Genomic DNA, 23,081 nt, shown 5'->3' with positions numbered 1-23,081 from the left:
GCCAGGCAGGGGTTGTCTTTCGGAGAGAAGCACAGAATCCCCTTCCTCCATCTCACGTTCTTATCTGGCTATCTGGGATACTGCCTGATCAATCACAGCAATTAGCATGGGGCCATTTATCTATTACCCTCCCCCTTTGTCAGCACTTTGAAGCGGCAGCTAATATGGGTTCCTGGGTAGGAACTGCCTAATAAATCAGAGCCCCGGGGCCCCAGGGAGGGAGAAGGATGTGAAACAGGACTTCAAAGGCTGGGAAAACTCTGAAAATATTTCCGCACCATCATCACCTGCAGTGGCTCTGGGCTTTGGTCCTTACTGCCTAACTAGCTGCCTCTTTTAGGCTGGAATCTCACCATGCCCAGGAGCACATCTTTTGGGATGGGGGAGGGCTGGGGGAAGAAAGGAGGGGGTAGCACCAAATGAATAGACCTCCAAGTGCAGCTGGGAGGGAGGGCCCGGGCAGGCCTGTGATTTAGGGCTGGGAGGTTCCTGCAAGAACTGGGAAGGTGCCTATTATTATTTCTTGGGGCCAAGCTGGCCCCCTGGTTTTCAGAGAGTTCTGTTTTCCTTCTTCGGAAGTTCCAATTCTGCTCTTCCCCCTCCCTCCGGGGAATCCTCTCACCTGTAAAGATCCAAGCTCTTGTATCTTTGAGAAGAAACAGCTCGGAGGGCAACAGAGACAGCCAATATCTTACGGAAGGTGTGTTTGACAAAAGGGTTAAACTAATTCCATTTCTGTCTAACCCTTGGCATTTCAATTTATTCAAAAGTTAAAGATTCGTTAAAATCTAAAATAAAAATTTTTTTGGTGTTCTGTCATTCTAACCAATAATCACTCTCAACTTCTGTCTTTTAAAATATTTTATTGATGCTCTTTTAAAAAAAAAGAACAACTTTCCTTCCATCACCCCCTTTCCCCCACAGAACTCTTCCTTAACAAATAATTCTCAGCCAAACAAAACAAATCGGCCAAGTCTGACAGTATGTGCCCTGTTCCACGCTTCTTCACTGAAAGGTATGAGGCTTACTTTCTGAAATCCCATCTGATCACTGAATTCATCAGAGTTCTGAATCAATGTGGTTTCTTTTTTCATTATTGTGGTCACTGTATAAATTGTCTTCCTGGTTCTGCTCATTTTGCTTTGTATCAATTCAGACAAGTATTCCCAAGTTTCACTGAATTCTTCAGTGTGTTTTCACACCAGTGAGGAGGAAGCTTGTAAAGATGTGGACTGGGAGAAAAGTAAAGTATCACTGGAGACCACCTAGATGTAGTGGGCCTGGTGAGGTACTCTCCAATTAGGAAAGTAAGGAAATAGAGTTGGACAGGACCTTAAAGACTGTCTAGTCTAAAGACCTTATCTTAAAGATGAGGAAACTGAGACCCAGGGAGGACTATTTGACCTGACCAAGGTCATTGAGACTGTAAGCATTGGAAAGCTATGAATCTAGGTACTCTGACTCCACGGCCCTTGGCTTTCTTCCCTTTCTATGATGTTTCCCCCAGTGACCTAATCTGCTCTCTCAATTCCAATTAAACTTCTAAATGGATGGTTCTCCAGCTCTGACCTTTCTCCTGGGCACTGAGCTACAATTTCCAACTGCCTACTGGGTACCATCTCCACTAGGAAGTCCAGTGGCATCTCAGGCCTGAAGCTGAATTAACCCTCCTCCCCTTCTGCCAAAACTGGTTCCCCTTCTTGACATCTCTCTTGCTGTTAGTGGCACTGACATTTTCTCAGTCATCCAGCCTCTGAAATCTTGGAGGAATTCTTGACTCCTCTTTCTCCATCACCTCTCCATCAATCTCTAAGTCCTCCACCAATCTTTTCCATCTTTTCAATCCCTACTGCCCCCAACCTAGTTCCAACCTTCATTATATCTTGCCTGGACTAGAATGATAGCCTCCTAATTTTAATTATAGTAGCTTCCCCTGCTCAATTGTAATTGATCTCCTAATCAATATCTCCACTTCTAGACCCTCTAATCATCATTTTGCTTACTAACACCGGATTAATCTTTCTAAAGCACATCCCTGGCACATAATAAGCATTTAATAAATGCTTTATCTATCTATCTATCTATCTATCTATCTATCTATCTTTAGTCACCTAAAGCACAACTCTGGTCCTGGCATTCCTCTGCTGAAAAACCTTCAGTGGTTCACTGTCACCTACTGGTTACAGGGCAGACAACTTGGTCTGGCATTCTAGGCCTCTCATAATGTGACCCCTCACTACTCCTTACTCTTTACCCACAGCTTCTATTTATATAATTTCCACTCCAGCCAAACCTGACTTTTTGAGGTTCATGGGTAACAATCTAATTCCCATTTCCACACCTTTGATCATGCTGTGCTCTCATCCAGGATTACCTGCCTTCACACTTCTAACAAAATCCTTCCCATCTCTCTTAGGAAGACATAAACATGCTAGGGCACATCTATAATATAGTGACCAGGTTGGGGAAAGATCTAGTGAACAGGCTACATGAATTGATTGTAGGAATTAGGAGTGTTTTACCTAGACAAGAAATACTTACTAATCGTGTGACTTTGGCCAAGTAGCTTAATCTCTGTGGGCCTCAGTTTCCTTATGTGCAAAATGACAGGGTTGGGCTACATGGCCTCTGGGGTCCCTTTCAGCCCTAGAGCCATGATGTTATGATTGGAAGAGCTATCATGGAGAAGAAAGGTGGGACTTGTCCTACTTGGTCTAGGCAAGAGTTGCACAGACAAATTCCAGCTAAACTATTAGAGTTCTCCAAAATGGAGGGCAGTCTTAAGGGGCGTAGGTCCTCCCTCTCCCTCCATCTGTCACTGGAGATCCTCAAGCACAGAGTCAGTGACACCTTGTCAGGAATGTTGTAGAGGGGTTCCTCTTCAGGTATAGATTGGAATAGAGAAAGGTAGAAAGAAAAAAAGAAAGGAAGGAAGAAAGAAAGAAGGCAGACTAGGTGATAGATAGACAGATATACAAGACGAGAGAGAGTGAGAGAGAGAGAGAAAGAAAGAGGGAGTTATAATATGTAGGTTGATAATAGGTCAGTAGATCAAATCAGTTGATATGCTTTGCTAACCTAAAAGTGCTATATAAATGCTAGCTATTATTATTAGATGATAAGTAGATAGATGACAGATATGTAGAGTGATATAGATAGATAGACAGATAAAGCATTTATTGAGTGCTTACTATGTATGTGTCAGGCATTGTGCTAAGCATTGAAGATACAACTATAAACAAGTAAGATGGTCCCTGCCCTCGAGGAACTTACATTCTAATGAAAGAAGATGAAAAACACATAAATGGGAACTGGAAAGGGTGTGGGGCAGCATGGTTCAGCACTAGTGACCAGGAAATAAGATGAAAGTTTGGTTCTGGGCAAGACACAGGGAAAACTCACCTGTCAGAGTCCAGGGTGGTTGAGTCCAAGGTTCCTTTGAAGCACAGGTGCTTCATTATTTGGAAGGCCAGAATGGAGGGGGCATGGTTAGGAGTTGGTGGCTGGGAAGGACTAGATGGTTTCTGTGGTCAGTTTGGTTGGAGTGGAGAGCATTCAGTGGAGAGCAATGAGGAAGGCCAGAGAGGTAGGTGGGGTTAGATACAGCCCTGAGATTCTGTGATTCTCACCCCATGGGTCACAGTAAATGTCGCTGACTCATTAATATAGGCCACATGCCTATATGGGCATGGGGTGGGGAGGGGGAGCCATGGCTGCTGGCTCTTCCTTAGGAGCCAAGGGGAGCTAAAGACTCCACATAGGGAGTCCATCCAAAGAAAATAGACAAATGACAAACAGGATCATGAAAGGTTCATCAAGTCCGAGATGGTGACCCACCAAGTACAGCCAGATAGGGACCAAAGCTGCGCTTCGCTGAAGAAGTTTAGTCCTGGTAAGTTTGCTGGCCAGTTTAGGGGTCAACCGATGAGATATTGGTGCTCTCATTATCCCCATTTTACAGATGAGGAAACTGAGGCTGCGAGGTTGTGACTTGCCCCGGATTATGCATGTTGTCTCACTGATAGAATGAAAACTCCTTGAAGGCAGGCACTGTTCCCTTTTTGTCTTTGTATCTCAAATACTTGGGGCATAGTAGGCGCTTAATAATTTACTGAATTAAATCTTGTCTTTATGAAGGCTATTCAGTGCTTTAGAGTCACATCCTTGTCTCTGCATTCAGCGTCCACCCTCTCCAGCCTCCCCTACTCCTTGCATTGGCAGAAACCAGCCAAGTGAGAAAACTCACCTCCAAAGTCAAATTCCCTTTCTGATCCCCACCATGCTAATCACTTGGTTTGCAAAGCGCTTCACGACCTCGTTGGACCCTCACAGCCACCCTGGCAGGCTGGCATTCTTATTGCCACCATTTTACAAATGAGGAAACTGATGCTGAAGGATAGTAAGTGACCTGCCCAGGGCCCTGTCTGAGACAAGATGTGAACGCAGGTGTTCCTGATTCCAAGTCCAGCCTTTTATCCTCTGTCCAGCATGGTATACATGTAGTGAGCCAGGTTAGACCAGAGATGGAAGGCTAGCCTACCTATTGGCTCCCCCATGCACTAAAATAAAACTGTCTTAAATAAGGGATCATCTCCCCCTTGACATGACCCAAGGCAGCCAGGTGCTACAGTGGATAAAGAACTAAGAATCTCCTGAAGTCAGGAAGACCTGAATTCCAATCCAGCCTTAGATATTTACCAGCTGTGTGACCTTGGGCAAGTCACCTAACCTGTGTTTGCCTCAGTTTCCTCATCTGTAAAATGGAGATAGTAATAGCATCTACCTCCCAGGATTGTTGTGGGGATCAAATGAAATAATAATTGCAAAGCACATAAGCACTATATAAATGTTAACTTTTGTGAGTCTTTAGCAGACAAAGAACTGAGACCAAAGAAAGCTAAGTCACCAAGAAACCAACCTAAGTCTCTTGGTTCACCACTGAGTCTAGCTGCAGAAATACCCTGTCTCTTCCTCTAGACCAGGGGTTCTTAGCCTAAGGTCCATAGAAAGTTTTCAGGGTATCTGTTCATTTGAATGAGAAACAAATTACAGCTTTATTTCAATAGAGTTTTTGGCTTTAAATTGCACTAAGATTTTTGGGACACATTGTATAATTAGTTTCCTTTGTAATTCTATGTATTTTATTTCACGCATTTAAAAACTTCATCCTGAGAAGGACTGCATAGGCTTTACCAGACTGACAAAGGGGTCTATGATGTTTAAAAAAAAGAGTTAAGGATCCCTGATTTAGATTACCCTGTTTGTAAGATACCTCTCTTTGCTTGAGAGTTCAGAATTTGGTGGGTTCTTAGGTCCCCTCCCCATTCCTCGTCTCCCACCTCCCCTGGCCCGTATCCAGTGCCCAGTGAGGACAAAGGCTGGTGGGATTTCATCCCAAGCATCCGGATGCCTGGTCACGATGGCCAATAAATCATAGCCGCCTGTACCGCTCACACTACCATGTAATTAACATGCCTTAGCCAGGTCCACTGGTGGATGGGGGCCCACATTCCCCCCGTCCCGATGGTTTCCTACACACACGCCTCTTCTAGAATGAGGAGGGACAGTTAGTGGGGGGGACATCCCCCTGGGGCACCAAAAAACAGGGGGGCTTGGCAATCCCTCTGATTTATTGCCCCCTGTTGAGGGAAGATTTATGAGCTGATGGAGAGCCCAGAATGTGTTGTGAGATGCTATGAAAGCCGTCTCCCTGACAGATAATGAGAAAGCCCTCATTATCTGTTTCCATGAACAAATGCTGTTCCTCTTCTCATGTTTCCATGTTCCTCCTCCTTTGACATCCTTCCAGAATCAGTACCAACCCTACCCAGAATGGTGAGGGCCTCAAATCCCCTCACACCCAGCTACCCTTTTCTAATTAGGGAAGCCTGAGCTGGCAGGGGTCTTCAAGATCATGTTCACCTTCCCTTTTTTTTTTTTTAACAAAAGAGACCCAGAGAGGTTAAGTAGCAGCAGCATTGAAAGCCAGTATTTACATAGCACTTTAAGATTTGCAAAGCATTTGATATATATATCCTATGATCCTCATAACAACCCCAGGAGGCAGGTGTTATTATTATCCTCATTTTACAAATAGGAAAACTGAGGTAGAGGTTAAGTGCCTTGCCCAGGGTCACACAGTTCAGTAAAAGTTTGAGGGCAGGTTTGAAAGCAGGTCTTCCTGTCTCCAAATCCAGGACTCTATCCACTGAGTCTCCTAGCTGCCAAGGTCCTGTGGGTAGTAAGCAGCAGAGTTGGCATTTGGACACGGGTCCTCTGTGTTCAGATCCAGTAGTCTTTAGAAACTCAGTAAATTCTTGTTAAGGTGCTGCTTTTCCTGGTGGCTAGATTTCCTTGGGATCAGGAGAATAGAACTTGTGGTTGGGAGCCAAGATGGAGAAGAGCTCCTGGGTGCCTGGTTTGGGTGGTTATGGTCATTTATCTGTCCCATGGGCAGGAAGTCTGTACTGTTGGTCTCCCTTCACCTTTCCTAGGGCTCTGTGAAAGGTTAGTGGTGAGAAAGATTTTAGCCCCCATAGGGACCTTCCCCCAATCAATCCATCCATCAACAAGCATTTATTAAACCTCTACTATGTACTCCAGCTTTCATAGGGACCTTTCCCCAATCAATCCATCCATCAATGAGCATCTACTAAGCCCTACTATGTACCCCAGCTTCCATAGGGACCTTCCTCCAATCAACCTATCCCACAATAAACATTTATTAAGTCCCTACTGCATACCACAGCCCTCATAGGGATCTTCCTCCAATCAATCCGTCCATCAATAAGCATTTATTAAGTCCTTACTGAATACCCCAGCCAGGCCTGTTATCATCTGGTCTCTGGGCATGGGAAGAGGTCCCTCCTGCCTGACCAGCCTATAAACATTTCAAACCCTTTCGTAAGTATTTTACCAAAGACCAACTCTTGCTGACAGATGGATAATTAGTTAGGACTTAGGGCCATCGCAACGTATTCTCACTGGTGGGATGTTTATAATGAGTCTGTGTCAAACTGACTGACTAAAACTGTGAATGCTTAAAGACTACTGTAGTCACCCTTCAAGGCTCTGCTCAGGGGCTGCCTGCTACATGGAGCCTTTCCTGATTCCCCCAGTTAATGGTCCCCCACACACACTCCAGACATTACTTTGATCAGAGGATCACAGGTCTATGGGACTGTATAGATAGGGGCAGGGGGACCTCAGAGGCCATCTGGTTCAAACCTACATTTCTACATATGAGGAAACTGAGGTCCAAGGAGGTAAAAGGACTTGTCCAAAGTTCCGCAGGTAGTGAGTGTCAGATGTGGGATGTGTTCCTAAGCCCTCTGGCTCCAGAACAGGGCTGTGCCCACAACTGTTCTGCCTCTATGCCTCACTTCCATTTGCTGTTATGAGCATTGGGATCAGGGGAAAAGTATAACATTCTCGTTATTAACTTTCTGAGTTGGAGTCAAAGAGATGCATTCTATCTCTATATCTATTCTATCTCTCTATATCCAAGAATCTGACCCTTAGTATAACTGCATCTGTCACATAATGAGGTGCTTTATAATGGGGTTTTACCACAGATCAATTTTGTTGTTGTTCAGTCATGTCTGACTCTCTGTGACTCCATTTGTAGTTTTCTTGGCAAAGATACTGGAGTGGTTTGCCATTTCCTTCTCCAGTACATTCTACAGATGAGGGAACTGAGGCAAACAGGGTTAAATGACTTGCCCATGATCACACAGCTAACAAGTGTATGAGGCCAGATTTGAACTCATGAAGAGGCGTCTTCCTGACTCCAGGCCTGGCAGTTTATCCACTGTGCCACCTAGATTTCTATGTGTTATTGTGGGTGAAGAACATGATTGCTGGTATAGTATCACAGATTAGGTCAAGTGACTTTCCTAAGGTCACTCAGGTAATATATAATAGAGTTGAGATTTGAACTTGTCCCCAGACTTCAGGTCCAGGACTTTTTCCACTAGGTCACTGTGATTCTGTATTGCATGGTAAACTTAAACAGCCTAAGGAATTCTTCTCTGTCTTACCTCTAATTATCTCAAATTTATTTAATTTGTTTATATGTTGTATCCCATAGTAGAATATAAGCTTTTTGCAGGCAAGAATCATTCTTTTGTTTGTGTGTGTCCTTTGCCCATCATGATGCCTTTTATATGATTGGCATTCGTAGAAGCAGAAGGAACCCTAAAAATGTGGGTTTTATCCAAGTTGGGGCCATTGGGGGGGCAAGTTTATCCCCTAAATTATACGCCTTTGGCACATTTCACCCCCACCCAGAGTTCCCTCTGGGAAATACCTGAAAATAGCTTGCACATGACAAGCACGGGCACACGCACACACACATCCCAACAGATGGGTAGAAAGGTCCCCAGCTCCCACATAGATACTCAATGTAACTATACATACCTACATAGATACAGGTATAAATATAGTTATCTCCCTCTCTCTCTCTCTCTCTCTCCTCTTCCTCTCTTTCCCTTTCTTCTCCTCCCTCCTCTCTCAGATAGACTATTTTACCCCACAGAAAATACAAAAAAAGCTTGTAAAAGAGCCCATAAAAATTGATATATGTAATTGTCCTTGTCTGGCAGTCCCTCCTTATCCCCAGGCTCTATACTATCCCCTTGCCTCATAGCACCATCCTGTCCTTTGGACTCCCCTTTGATGAGAAATAAACTCAGAAGACAATTGCAAGACTACAGACAACTCCTTTCCAGTTCCAAATCTATGGTCTGATAATCTGTGTGTTTTGTCCCTTCAACCACCCTGTAACTTCCTTGAGAGCTGGACTGAATCTCTTATTTATCCTGCATCTCCATCCCCCTTCACGCCCCCCCCATTGTGCCTAGCACAGGGTTCTCTGCAGAGGAGGGCCTCACCCTTGTGCCTGTTTCTGTTGAGCCTCACCCTTTATATCTGTGATCTCCCTTCTAGATCCTCCTGGTCTATCCACACCTCTGGGGTGAAATGTGGAGGACAGGAAAACACAGTGGAAAACACACAGGAAAACACTGGGCTGGCACTGTTTCCACCCTAAGGGATGCCTACCATGAATGGGGATGCTGATCTTTCCTCCCTCCTTCTCTTTCTCTTTTTCCTTCATTTCTTCCTTTCTTTTGCTCCTACTACCCTCTCCTTTCATCTTCTTACTTCCTAGTACTCCACACAATTTAACCTGTCCCATGAGTGACTCATTCATTCCTTAATGGCACTCAACGTCCCCTCTCAATTCCCTGCAACCTGAGCCTACCATCACTATACTCTTTGACCCTTCTAGACCCATAGCCCTCCCCACGTCCCCAGAGTGGTCAGAGTTTTCTAGACTCCAAACCCTTTAATATTTGGCTACCTGCTTGTAGTTAGAAGCTGAAGGTGTAATGGATTTGGAAGTGAAGGGAACTTCAGAGATCATTTGACTCAACCCCCTATTTTTGTGCATGAGGAGACCAATGCTCAGGGAAGCTCCATCACATTAATTTCCAGTGATTGCCCAAGGTCAGAGATGGGGTAGGTAGCAAAGATGGAACTCAAGCCCAGGTCCTCCAATTACCAAGTCAGAGCTCTTGTTACCACAGAAACTTATATCCTGTAATGGAATACTATTGTGCTGTAAGAAATGATGAGCAGGTAGATTTCAGAAAACCTGGAAAGACTTACATGAATTGATGCTGAGTGAAATGAGCAGAATCAGGAGAACACTGTACACAACAACATTGTGCAATAAGCAACTTTGATAGACTTAACTCTTCTCAACAATACAATAATCGAAGACAATTCCAAAAGACTCATGATGGAAAATGCTATCCACATTCAGAGAAACAACTATGGAGTCTGAATGCTGATTGAAGCATACTATTTTCTTTTTTTGTTTGTTTTTTATTTCTTGTGGTTTTCCCCTTTTGTTCAGATTTTTCTTTCACAATGTGACTAAAGTGGAAATATATTTAATATGATTGTACATGTATAGCCTATATCAGATTGTTTGCCATCTTGGTGAGGGGAAAGGGAAGGGAGAAAAAAAATTGGGACTCAAAATCTTACAAAAGTGAATGCTGAAAACTTCTTTACATGGAATTGGAAAAAATAAAATACTATTAAGTGGGGGCAGTGGGGGAAAGAAACTTGTATTCCAAGATTTGTATACCTATGGCATCACCAGAAACAATGGTGGTGGGTCTGCAAGTTTGTTTACAAAGAAAGGAGAAAATTCAACTCACTTCCTTCTTTGCAGATGTGGAGGACACTGGGTATAGAACATTGCATATACTCCCAGAATCAGTTAAGTGTTGACTAACTTTGCTAAATTTTTTTCCCTTTCTTCCCTCCCTCCTTGCTTCCTTTCCTCCTTCCTGCAAGAGATGGCTGGAGAGCTATAGCCCAAGATGAAGGTAACATTAAAAATAAAAGCTATCAATAAAAAAGTTAAATTTTGAAAGATAGATTTTTGTGTCAGAGGGCAACTTGGCCCCATGGTAGAGCTTCTTTAAATAGGAAATGGCAAACCACTCCAATATCTTTGCCAAGAAAACCTCAAATGGGGTCGTAAAGAGGCAGACAGTATTGAACAACAAATTCCTTGACTTTGGAGGTAGCATGGGATGGTGGAAAGAGTACTAAACCTGGAGTCATAGGTCCTGAGTTCAGATCTTACCTCTGATAATTACTACCTATGTCACTTTGGGCAAATCACTTAGGTTTCTTGGGCCTCAAGTTTCCCCATTTGTAAAGTGAGGGGATTGGATTCAATTACCTCTGAATTCTCTTCCAGTTCTAGACTGATGGTCCTAGAATCCTATGACCTGTGCAACTTTGGACAAGTCACTTAGAGTTCTTTAGCCTCAGTTTCCCCATCTGTAAAGTTATGGAATTGGACTAGATGGCCTTGGAAGTCTCTTTTGGTTCTAGATCTGTGTTCCTATGATCCTTTGGTTCATTCCATCTTATCAGGGTCTCCTACTAGTGCCATTGAGCCATCCCAACTATCTCTTCAAGAGCCCTGCTAGGGCGGTCTAGGTAAGCACGACCACTGACTGGGAGAGCCCGGTGAGTCCAGGGCTCCACAGCCAACCAACCCCTTTGCTAAGGGATTTCCATGCCAGGAACTTCCTTTCACCCAAATACCGCTGCAGAATGATGGAATCTCCTCCCTCTTCCTTTTCTTATTCTTGGAGTCAACCCTTGGAAACAAACTTTCCCTTCCTTTCAGAAAGGGAGAAAAACATTGAAAGAGCTATTAGCGCTATGAACGACTGAGTTAGTGCATTGTCCTGGCGCCCTCTTCTGGACATAACAAGGAAATACAGGAAAACGAGTTCTCTTCATGCCTGAGAGATAAAAGGGGATTGCCCCCTGCACTGAAAATGTCAGCTTTCAAGAAAAGACTTATTTTTCTTTTAAAATTTAATTTTTGTTGATGTATGTTTTGACATTACATTAATTTACACCTCCACACACACACACACCCTTCCCCCTTTACTTACCCAGCAAACATTACGCATAGCAAAGATTTTTAAAGGGGATGGGGGGTGAAGTTTAGCAAAACCAGCATATCAGCTGAGTCCAACAATGTAGGCAGTATTACACACCCATAGTCTCCCATGTCCTCAGTGAAGGGAAGGAAGTGCATTTCTGTTTGCCATTCAAAGCCCTTCCCAGCCTGGCCCGATCCTACCTTTCCAGGCTCCTTCCACCTTCCACCACCCCCTACCACCCCTGGCCTCCTTGTGGATCCTCTAACAAGACACTCCATTCTCCCAACTCTGTGCATTTCCCCTGGCTGTCCCCCATACCTGGAATGTTCTCCCTCCATATCTCCACCTCCTGGCTCCCTTCACCTCCTTCAAGTCCCAGCTAAAACCCTACCTTCTACAAGAAGCCTTTTTTGTATCTGTTTAAGGTGCTCCCGTGGGTCCTTCCACTTCTTGCATTTTTTAAAGAGCACAAAAGACTGTCTTCTATTTGAAAAAATAACTAATATAGCCCTAAGGTAAGGAGGCTAGAAAAATGACTAAAGTCCTCATACTCACTGACCAAGCAATCCCATTATTGGGTATATATCACAAGCAAATCCAAGGCAGAGAGAAAGGCCCCATATAGACCAAAATACTTTTAGCAGCACTTTTTGTGGAAACAAAAATAAACTCCAAACAGAGTAGGGGGTGGGGCCTCGATTGGGGAATGGCTGAACAAATTGTGGCATATGAATAGAATGGAGTATTATTGTCATAAAGATGAGAAGATTGGAGAAATGTGGCAAGACGGGTGAAATGGTGCAGAGCAAAGTAAACAGAACCAGAACAATTCATAGATGACCTCATTAACCTCAAGGGAAATAATACTACCTTCAGGAGGACCCCAGTTCAAATCTGGCCTCAGACACTTAATAGCTGTGTGACCCTGGGCAAGTCACTTAACCCCAAACCTCACCAAAATAATAATAACAATAATAATAATAATAATAATACCACCTTTCCGTTTGGAAGGTATCTGTACAACAGGGCAAAAACTCAACATTCCAGTAAAATATTTCTCTCCTATGGGGTCTTATGCAGTCCTCCCAAGATACCTCCCCAATACCTTATGGTTTGGACCCCTCCTTGGGGCTATTTTAGAAAGGATTTCTGGGGACAGCCAGGTGGCACAGTGCATAGAGCACTGGCTCTGGAGTCAGGATGAGCAGAGTTCGAAGCCAGCTTCAGAGGCTTACTAGCTGTGTGACCCTGGGCAAGTCACTTAACCCCAATTGCCTTGAAAAAGAAAAAAATATGTGTTCAGATCAGAGGTAAACCAGATGATGTCTAAGGTTACTTTCAACTCTGAACTTTCCATGATTCTCTGCTTGTAAATGACTTGAGAATTTCTTTATCATTAAAAAAATAATCAAAATAGGATTCCTTCAATAAGCCTTCCTTAAAACCTCCTGTACTCAAGGACTGTTCACCTTCATTTTCAGCTCTTCTAGGAAGTCCTTCTATATAGCATTCAACACCTTCCTCCATCACCCTGAGTTTCTACTTTATTTTTCCCCTTGAGAATTGTCCTTCCATTCACATATTTAAGTGAATGCTTTAGCATCTTTTTCAGGAAGGTTCACTTGATCTTAGCACTGGGCCCAGATTCCATGTGATCCTGAACATCACATCCCGCTCGTCTTCCTTGACCCCAGCTGTGTTTGGCAGGAGGTGTAGAAACAGCAAAAAAGAGCCCTAACTAGATTGGGGGTCAGGAGACCTGCATTCAGATCCTACCTCTACCCTTTGCTTCCTTTGCAGCAAATCATTTAAACCCTAGGCTCTTTTGTTCTCATGTGTAAATTCAACAAGCATTTATTAAGTACCTACTGTGTTCTGGGCACCGGAGATCCAAAGATGAAAAGGAGAGCCCCTGACCACAAAGAAACAACGAATACAAGGTAATTTTGAAGAGGAGGCACTAGCATCTGGAGGCATCAGGGAAGGCTTCTTGTAGGAGGTGGTACTTGTTTGTGCTGGGCTTTGAAGAAAGCCAGGAATTTCTAAAAGTGAGGAGGTAGAGCATTTCAGGGATAGGGAATAGCCTGTGTAAAGACAGAGCTGGGAAATAGAAAGGCCGATGTGACTGGACTATAGAACCCTCCCTACAACAATCCTTTTATTTCTAAGGGGGCAGAGAGAGGGGGAAGGGGAGGTGAGAGGAATTCTCAAGTCATTTACAAGCCAGGCAGGGCCCACAACTTCATGATTGGGGGTTAAGATGAGTTTCACAATAGGATGACTTTACGTTCCTTTTTGCTTTCCTACTAGATTTCCTTGGTAATTTTCTTCTGACTCTGCTCCAGGGGTGTCTCTTGTGAGAGCTGGAAATTCTAGAGAGGCAGCATGGTAGAGGGCTGGATTTGGAGTCAATAAGGACTGGATTCCAATCCTACCTAAGATGTTAGCTATATGAATCAGAGCAAATCACTTAACATCTCCGGGTTTCACTTTCCTCATATGTGTAAGATGTGCCTGCCCGTATAATACATGTTCTTTTGTGGGCCATCTAAATTCAGCTCAAAGGCAGGTGGCGTGCATAGATATCTCTGAAATCTGGCCCATCCCTCCCAAAAGGGGCTGCAGTTTGCCCCCTCTCCCCCCCCCCAGACGCTGATGAAGGGCCGAGGCTGGGCTGGGCCCGTACTTGGTCCCGGCTCCTCCTCTCACCATCTCCACCATATGCGCTGCCTCTCTTTGACAAGGAGCTGGTCCTAGGCTCCCAGTGCTGACGCTATTGGCAGTCACTACTATTCTTGGGACGCTGCTAAGATATGAATGAGGAGAAGAACAAGTCTCCTGAGTCCCCAAAGCTCCTGAGGTCCTCCTGCGGTCCAGGGGAGTGGTAAGGGGAGAAGACGAAGGCTTGCCTCCTATTCACGCCTCTCCCTCCCCAAGCAGTTTCCCGTTGGGGGCTTGGATGACTTTTGTCTCCTCTAAGCTGCCTGAAGGCTTGGCTTCTCCCCCGGTTTGCTATTTAATAGAAGACCCAGAGGCTGTGACTAAGTCTCAGCTAACATTAACACACCTGGAAAGTATGACTATCTCATCCAGTGCCTTTGAAGGACTTCTCACACTTAGGTCAATGCTCTTAATTGAATGATTCAATGTAAGTGCTGCCACCTGGCTAAGGTAGTTGCTTTAAGTAGGGTTATATGATTGATTGATTGATTCAATAGAGATATTCTCCCATAATAATAACAATAATATCAACTAGCATTTATATAATGCCTATTATGTGCTAGGTGCTGTGCTAAGTCCTTTACAAATATCTCATTTGATCCTTACAACAATCCTGGGAGGTAGGTGCTATTATTATCCCCATTTTACAACTGAGGAAACTGAGGCAAAGAGATGCAGTGACTTAACCAGGGTCACACAGCTAGTAAGTGTTGGAACTCAGATCTTTCTGACTCCAGGCCTAGCGTGCTATCTACTGCACCACCTAGACCTACAGTATTTTGTTAGTTATTTTAACTTTGTGGGGTAAATGATTAACTCAATTGTTAGCCTACTCTCAGTTTTACATGTCCATATATATATATATATATATATAGGTACATAAAAATGCATACAATCCAATTGAATAAATATTTGGAATGAGCCTACAATGTGCCAGGCACTGGGGATAGAACTCATAAAAAGAAAGACAGCCCCTGCCCTCAATGAGTTTACAATCCAAGGGAGAAACGACACACAAAAGGAAGCAGAAGAGGGCAGCGAGGTGGCACAGTGGATAGAGCACCAGCCCTGGAGTCAGGAGGACCTGAATTCAAATCCGGCCTCAGACCAAACACTTGACACTTACTAGCTGTGTGACCCTGGACAAGTCACTTAACCCCAATTACCAAAAAAAGATAAAAAAAAAAAAAGGAAGCCGGAAATGGGGGTGGGGTGGGAAAGAGACAACATAGTGTTGTCTTGTTCCATGGAGTTGAGACCAGACAGGGCAGCAGGTGCAAGATGGATGCAAGGTAGAAGTTGATTTCCATGGGAGGGCACAAGCAAATGGGGAAACCCAGAACTCTTCCTGCAGAAGTGGGCATGTAGTTGAGCCTTAATGGGGATTCTTGGTACCTTTCATTTTTATATCAGTTATTTCTTTTTTTTTTAAGGCATTTGGGGTTAAGTGACTTCCCCAAGGTTACACAGCTAGTGAGTGCCTGAGGTCACATTTGACATATGCCTCAGGTCCTATCCACTGTGCCACCTAGCTGTTCCCTTAATGGGGATTCTTTTCTTTTCTTTCTTTTTTTTTTTTTGGCAATTGGGATTAAGTGACTTGCCCAGGGTCACACAGCTAGTAATTGTCAAGTGTTTGGTCTAAGGCCAGATTTGAACTCAGGTCCTCCTGACTTCAGGGCCGGTGCTCTATCCACTGTGCCACCTAGCTGCCCCACTTAATGGGGATTCTAAGAGGCCCAGATGGGTAAGGAGAGCATTCCAAGCATGGGGTGTAGTCAGTATAAAGACAAGAAGAGATGAAATAAGGTACTATGCTTGAGAAAATAATAAGGGCTGATTAACTATCCCATAGAGTCTGTGTATGTAATATGGCTGGTAAAGCAGGCTGGAATCAGGTTACGAAGTACTTTGGTTGGTTGGCTGGTTGTTATCCTTCATTCTTGAAGAGGACCAAAATAGCATCATGATGTTGTGGTCAAGCACGGTGTGTCCAACTGTGGACAATCAGACCAATACAAGCTCAGAATGCTCCACCACAGATCGGGCGCAAATAGTCCACAAGAACATTTGGAGTGGAGATGTCTCTGCGTAAAAATGCAAAACAGAGGATCTTACAATTGTACTAGAGGTAGTTGGGAACCAGTGGAGTTTTTGAGGAAACAGTCAGACACTGAGGTTACTGTGAACCAAGGTTCCTTAGACAGTAATAGACAAGTTCATAAAAGGGATTGGTTTGAGGGAGAAAGATAAAGGAATAGTCTTCTGTCATAAGAAGCAAAGCATATGAGAAATTCTAGGGAGATTTCTAAACTGAGATAGAGGAAAATGAGCAGAGCCAGGAAACAATATATATGATGGCTACAATAACGTAAACATCAAGAACAAAAAAAACCTGATACTTCTTATAATGATCAAGCCTGTCCCTGGAGAAGAGATGAGAAAATGCACCTCACCACCCTTCTTTGCAGAAATGGGAGACAGACCGTAGATGTGGAATATTACGTTTACTTTCAGACACAATCAGTATTGTGATTATTTGGGGGCAACTGTTTTTCTTTATTTTATTTATTTTGCAGAAGGTTGTCTGGGAGGGATATGTTCAGAAATGACCATGATGGAAAGAACAAAAGATCTCAACTAAAATAGGATAAAATTAAAAACAATGTAGGCAAAGAAATCTTCCTGACTCATGGGTTCAGGATTTGTGGCTTCATTTATTCATAGAATCTCAGAACCACAGACTGTCAGAGTTGGAATGGGTCATAATGTCCACTGATTGGAATATTGTAAAGTTGTTTCTCATGTGGGGAAATGCTCAAAACTGGGAGCTGTCCACAGCTGAAGTTAGTGGAAAGATCAATTTGCAGGGGAATCAAGGTGGGGTTGGGGAGAATGGCAAGGAATTAGCCCCAACCTAGGGCTCAGAATAGCATCTCTGTGGTTTGGAGAATCAAAATAGAAACAACTTTATTGTATGAGGCCAAACCACTGTGGATTTGTGTATTTATTCTTGGACACTTGCCTCCCTGGGCTTGTCTATCATACCTTTTTTTCGCCCCCTTAGGCAATTGGGATTAAGTGACTTGCCCAGGGTCACATAGCCAGTAAGTGTCAAATGTCTGTGGCCGGATTTGAACTCTGGTCCTCCTGACTCCAGGACCAGTGCTCTATCCACTATGCCACCTAGCTGCCCCCATCACACCTTTTTAGAATATAGAAGTTGCTGCCATTGCTGAACTGTACTTCTGAATCTCCGATGTGCTTCTTGCTTCTGTCCCTTTTTCTGTTGTGATAACAGACCCCTTTTGCCTAACAGACCCATTTCTTGTGTCTGGACCTCACCATCAGAATGTACACCACAGGGGCAGCTAGGTGGCACAGCAGATAGAGCATCGGCCCTGGAGTCAGGAGGACCTTAGCTCAAATATAGCCTCGTACACATAATACTTTATAGCTGTGTGACCCTGGGCAAGTCACTTAACCCCATTGCCTGGCAAAAAAAAAAACAAAAAACAAAAAAACAAAACAGAATGTACCCCACAATACTGTCTATTCTTACATCACAAGAAGAATGGCGGAGTCAGCAGTGGGCAGATGGGAAGGTGACCTTTGGGAGAAAGCTGACAGCCTCAAGCCAGATGAGGAAGGGGCACTGAAGATTGGGGTATTTGCCGGGAGCTTGAGAATCTATTCCCTTCCTCCCCCAGGATCTGCAGAGGATATCCTGTATACATAAGTATACATAAATCAATGAAGAGAAAGTAGCAGCTGGCTGTAGTTTCTTAACAATACCCTATGACTAATGACTTACGGTTTTATCATGAAAGTGAGAAAATGCATTAATAGCCTCAGCCCTGCTGAGTTATTCTTTCACACCTCCAGATCACAGCAAACACAAATCAACCCACAGCTGCTTAACGTTGCAGATAATAGTAACAATCTAGCTCATTGGTATAGAGATATTTATTATTTACAAAGCTCATATGTACATTATACCACTGATTTCTCACAACAACCACAGTGAAGTAGGTGGCTTCAAGCATTATTATCCCCATTTTACAGATGCAGAAACAGAAATGAAGTGACTTAACCAAGAACCTAACTGCTAGTAAAAATAACAATGATGTGTATAACCTTTATTAAATGGCTTGCCTTCTCAATAAGGGGGGGGAGGGAAGGAGAGAGAAAATTTGAAACTCAAAATGTTTTAAAAATGTTAAATATTGTTTTTACATGTAATTGAAAAAAATATTTTAACTGACAATGATAATTCCTAATCTGATACTTTCCCCACTGTAGTCAGCTGCCTCTAAAGTCCTTTCAAGCTCTGAGAGTAATCTATGATAACTCTTTATGGATGGTAATGTCTTCCCAGTGCTTCTGTTTGCAAATGACATCAAGCCCTGGAACATTGAAGAGCCTCCTGGAAGAGCTATTTAACCACTCAAAAGAATCTGGCCTGACTATCCAAACAGGAAAAATCAAGTGGATGAAGAATGTCTATTGCCCAGATAATGGTACAAGTGGGTAAAGAACCTATAGAGATTGTTCATCAGTCTGTATGTCTGGGGCAAACAGTACAAATGGCAATGAATTTGTGCCTAGAATTAAATAGGAGTGGGAGAGATTGCATTCAGGGAACTGTAAAGCTCCCTTGGTAGCCTCTAAGCTTCTCCTGGAAACAAATATTTCTAATACTGGTGTTCTAGCAGTGTTGCATGGCTTCACAACATGGAGCACAATAGTCTCTGAAGAATTGAAAATAAGGGACAGCTAGATGGCACTGCAGCTAGCAGGGAGAACAATGGCCCGAGAGCCAAGAGAATTTGAGTTCAAATCCAGCCTCAGACACTTGACACTTACAAGCTGTGTGACCCTGGGCAAGTCACTTAACCTCTTTAAAGAAAAAAAGAATTGAAAATGAGTATCACAAAAAGGGCAATGGAAAGGCATGTGATGGGTGTGGACTGGCTAGAACAGCTAACCAATGAGGAACTTGGAAGAAGAATACCAGTAAAAGATGTCATCAAGGAAATGCATGATAGGAGGAGAAGATGGACTCTTGTAGTGAGGGTGAGGGATATTAGTTGGGCAGCTTAACTGTGTCATGAGTATGTAAAGAGAAAGCAGCACTTGGCACAGAATCTGCCATAAATACCTATTGACTGACTAATTGATTGATTGAATTTCTTATTAGATTCGATCCAATTTTCTATAATGAGAAACATAACTTCAAGAAATAAAGGGGTCATAGCCACACTGTGCTCCATCCTGGTCAGGCCACATCTGGGGTATTGTGTTCATTTCTGAGTACTCCAGTGTAGGAGTGACTTAGATAAACTGGAGTGGGTCCAGAGAAGGGCTACCAGGTGGTGAAGGGTCCTGAATCAATGCCATATTAGAATTCGTTGAAGGGATTGCAGGATGTCTAACCCAGAGAGTAGAATATTGGTGGGGGAGAACCTGACAACTGTTGTGAATGGCTGTCATGTGGGAAAAGGATTAGATCTGTCTGAATTGGACCCAGAAGGCAGAGCCAGTGGCCATAAAGGAAGTCAAAAAGAGGAAGATTTAGGCTTGATGCAAACAATGACTGTTATTCCAAAGCGTGTGGGCTGCCTCTGAAGGCAAACAGATTCCTCTTCACCGAAGGTTTTCAATCTGAAGATCATAGATTAGATCTTGGGCAACTCGGAGATCATCAAGTCCAGTGGCCTCAATTTTACAGATGAGGAAACTGAGGCCCAGAGAGGTAAAGTGACTTGCTGAAAAGTAACATAGTGTCAGAGAAGAGGTGTGGACCCCATCCTCTCACTCCACAGCCAATATTCTTTCCATTAAACCATGCTGGATGATTACTAGTAGGGATTCCTTTTTTGGCATAAGTTGGACCAAATGATCTCTGAATTACCTTGCAGATGTAGAATTCTGTGAATGCAGCCTGTCTAGATCTTTTGGAGGTCCTGACACTGTCACGTGGTGTGTTAGCTATCCCTCCTACCTTCAAGTCTTCTGCAATGTGAAATCAGCAACATCTGTCACTCAGTTTCTTTGTCTGTCAAATGAAGATGATAAAACTTGTTCTGCCTTATTCAGTGGGGAGAGGGGGATGGCGAGCATGCTTTCAGATAATATATGTGAAAGGACTTTTTAAAAAAGGAACAGAACAAATGTGAAATCAGAAGCATACAGCTTGAAGCCCCTTGCCATTCTGAAAGTCTATGATTCTGGATCAATTTCTTGTGTAGAACCACCCTCTCAATTTACAGATGTGTTGATACTGAATTCCCAAGTAGTCACATCAACGTACTGCAGAGGGAAGGATGCTGACTTAAGAGTCAAAACATCTACCCATGTGGACTTTATCAAGTGATGGCCTCCTTTTAAGCCTCAGTTTCCTCACCTCTATAATGGATATATTAACACTCATACTCCTTACCTAACAAAGGGCCGGGATAGTACGGGAAAAGCCTTTTGTCAACTGTAAAGTGCCTCTTCTATTTTTCTGTTTCTACAAATGGCCTCTGAGTTACTCTGAACCCTCCATTCCCTCTGAAATTCTGGAATCCTGGGACTAGCCTATGGCCATACAACTGATGAACTGCAGTCAGAAACTAGAACCTACAGAAGTGGGAATCGTTTGTTCCTAGCTAAGTGGTGGGATAAATAAATAAAAGAATTTAAGTCTCTTGATTCTTGGTAAGGGAGCCTACAAAATTGTGTCTGTCAGTATCTCTGCTGGTGTATGCACAGTGAGCCTTCAGGGTCTGCCAAGAGCTGAAGATCACCCCTAAAGGGGACTTCTACATGATTGCTTTGAAGAATACCCCTGTAAGGAGAGGTACTTCTAAGTCACTTTTCATCCTACCTTGACACAGAAAGCACTCAGGTTTAGCTGGGAAAAGCTCACTAATACCACCAGTGGCTTCCTGAGGCTGGCCGTATCTCTTTAGATGAATGGCTTCACGCTATAGAGCTTCTGGAATTGGGCTAAGGGTGGCTGGTGCAAAGGGTGTGACTTGCGGGCAGTCAGTCCTCTTCTCCCATCTGCTAGAGAGGCAGCAAATAATTGAAAACTGGCTATGCCCCCTCTAAAAGGTTATTGACCCCATTCCTAGCACAAAGTCCAGGTCTCTCTCCAACAATCACCATAGGATGCTTGTAGGGGAGGCCTTGATCTTCCCTTCAAAGGCAGTGTGGTTACTTTGCAGAGGTAATGGGTTCACCAATGTGGAATGCTGCATATGTGGTCAAAATGTTTGTCAATGTACTGATTGGTTTTGCTGAAATTTTCTCTTCTTCATTTTCTTTTTTTAAAATCCTGTTAACAATAATAGCTGCTGGCTCTTTTTGTGGTGGCAAGGAATTGGAAATTGAGAGGATGCCCATCAATGAGGGAATGGGTGAGCAAGCTGTGGTATATGAATGTAATAGAATACTATTGCGCCATAAGAAATGATGAGCAGGCAGACTTCAGAAAAACCTGGAAAGACTTGCGTGATCTGATGCTGAGTGAAGTGAGCAGAACCAAGAGAATGTTGTACACAATAACAGCCACGTTGTGTGATGACAAATATTGATAAACTTAACCCTTCCCAGCAATACAAAGATCTAAGACATCTCCAGAGGCCTTGTGATGGAAAATGCTATTCACATCCAAAGAAAGAACTATGGAAGTTGAATTGCTATTTTTTTCTCTTCTGCTGAGTTTTGTTTCCTCCTATTGGTTTTAATTTTTACTTACAGCATCACTAATGTGAAAATATGTTTAATAGGAATGTAAATGTACAGCCTATATCAGATTGTGCACCACCTTGGGGAGGGTGGTTGGGAGGAAAGGAGAGAAAAATTTTAAACTCAAAAGCATATGGAAGTGATTATTGATAAATCAAAATAAATTAGTAAAAAAACAATAATAACTGCTGAAAATTTCATTTCTGTTTACTTTTTTAAAAATCCTATTAAAATAATAGCTAGAAGATTTACAGAGTACATATATATGTCACCTCATTTGATATTTTTAAGGGATGACTCTCTGAGAGGGAGAGAAGGAGAGGGCTAATGATACAAGGGGAAATCTTAGAGATGTAAAAAAAATCAATAAAATGTTTTTTTAAAGTGTGATTTAGTAGAAAGAATGCCAGATTTAGAGTTAGAGGTCCTGTGTTCAAATCCCAGCTCTGACAATTATTTAGGTAAGTCATTTCATCTCTCTTGGTCTTAGTTTTAGGGGTTATAGTAGACCAGGTCATATCTAAGCCTCTTTCCAAGAAGCATCATGACAGAATGGAAAGATCATTGTTTTTGTAATCATAAGGACTTGGTTCAAATCTTGGTTCTGCTACTACCCACATGACCTTGGACAAATCACTTCATCTTTCTGGGGTTCAGTTTCCTCATCTGTAAAATGTGGGAATTTGAAAAAAAAATAAAAAGAAAAAGGGGCAGCTAGGTGGCACAATGGATAGAGCACCGGCCCTGGAGTCAGAAAGACCTGAGTTCAAATCCAGCCTCAGACATATCACACTTACTAGCTGTGTGTTATATGAGCAAGGCACTTAACCCCAATTGCCTCATCAAAAAGCAAAAAAAAAAGTGAGGATATGGATTACATGGCTTCTAAGGGCCCTTTTAACTTGAAACCTGTGATCTTAGACATTAAAAACTGTAAGGGAGAGCCTTTGAGTTTCCTTAGTCCAATTTTCTTATCAGAGAGAGGAGGAAACAGAACCCCAGAGAGATGAAGTAATTTAACCAAGGTGGAGTAAATAGCTAGTATCTGAGGTGGGGATTTGAATGCAGGGCCTCTGATTACCTATCCATCACTCTGCTATACCATATTATACTACTAGTCTCTGAATGTTACACATTTCT

The sequence above is a fragment of the Vombatus ursinus genome, unplaced genomic scaffold (genome assembly GCF_900497805.2).
Source record: "Vombatus ursinus unplaced genomic scaffold, bare-nosed wombat genome assembly UNPS02014768.1, whole genome shotgun sequence".
In the NCBI taxonomy this organism is placed as follows: domain Eukaryota; kingdom Metazoa; phylum Chordata; class Mammalia; order Diprotodontia; family Vombatidae; genus Vombatus; species Vombatus ursinus.
Note: the sequence above shows the minus strand (reverse complement) of the source record.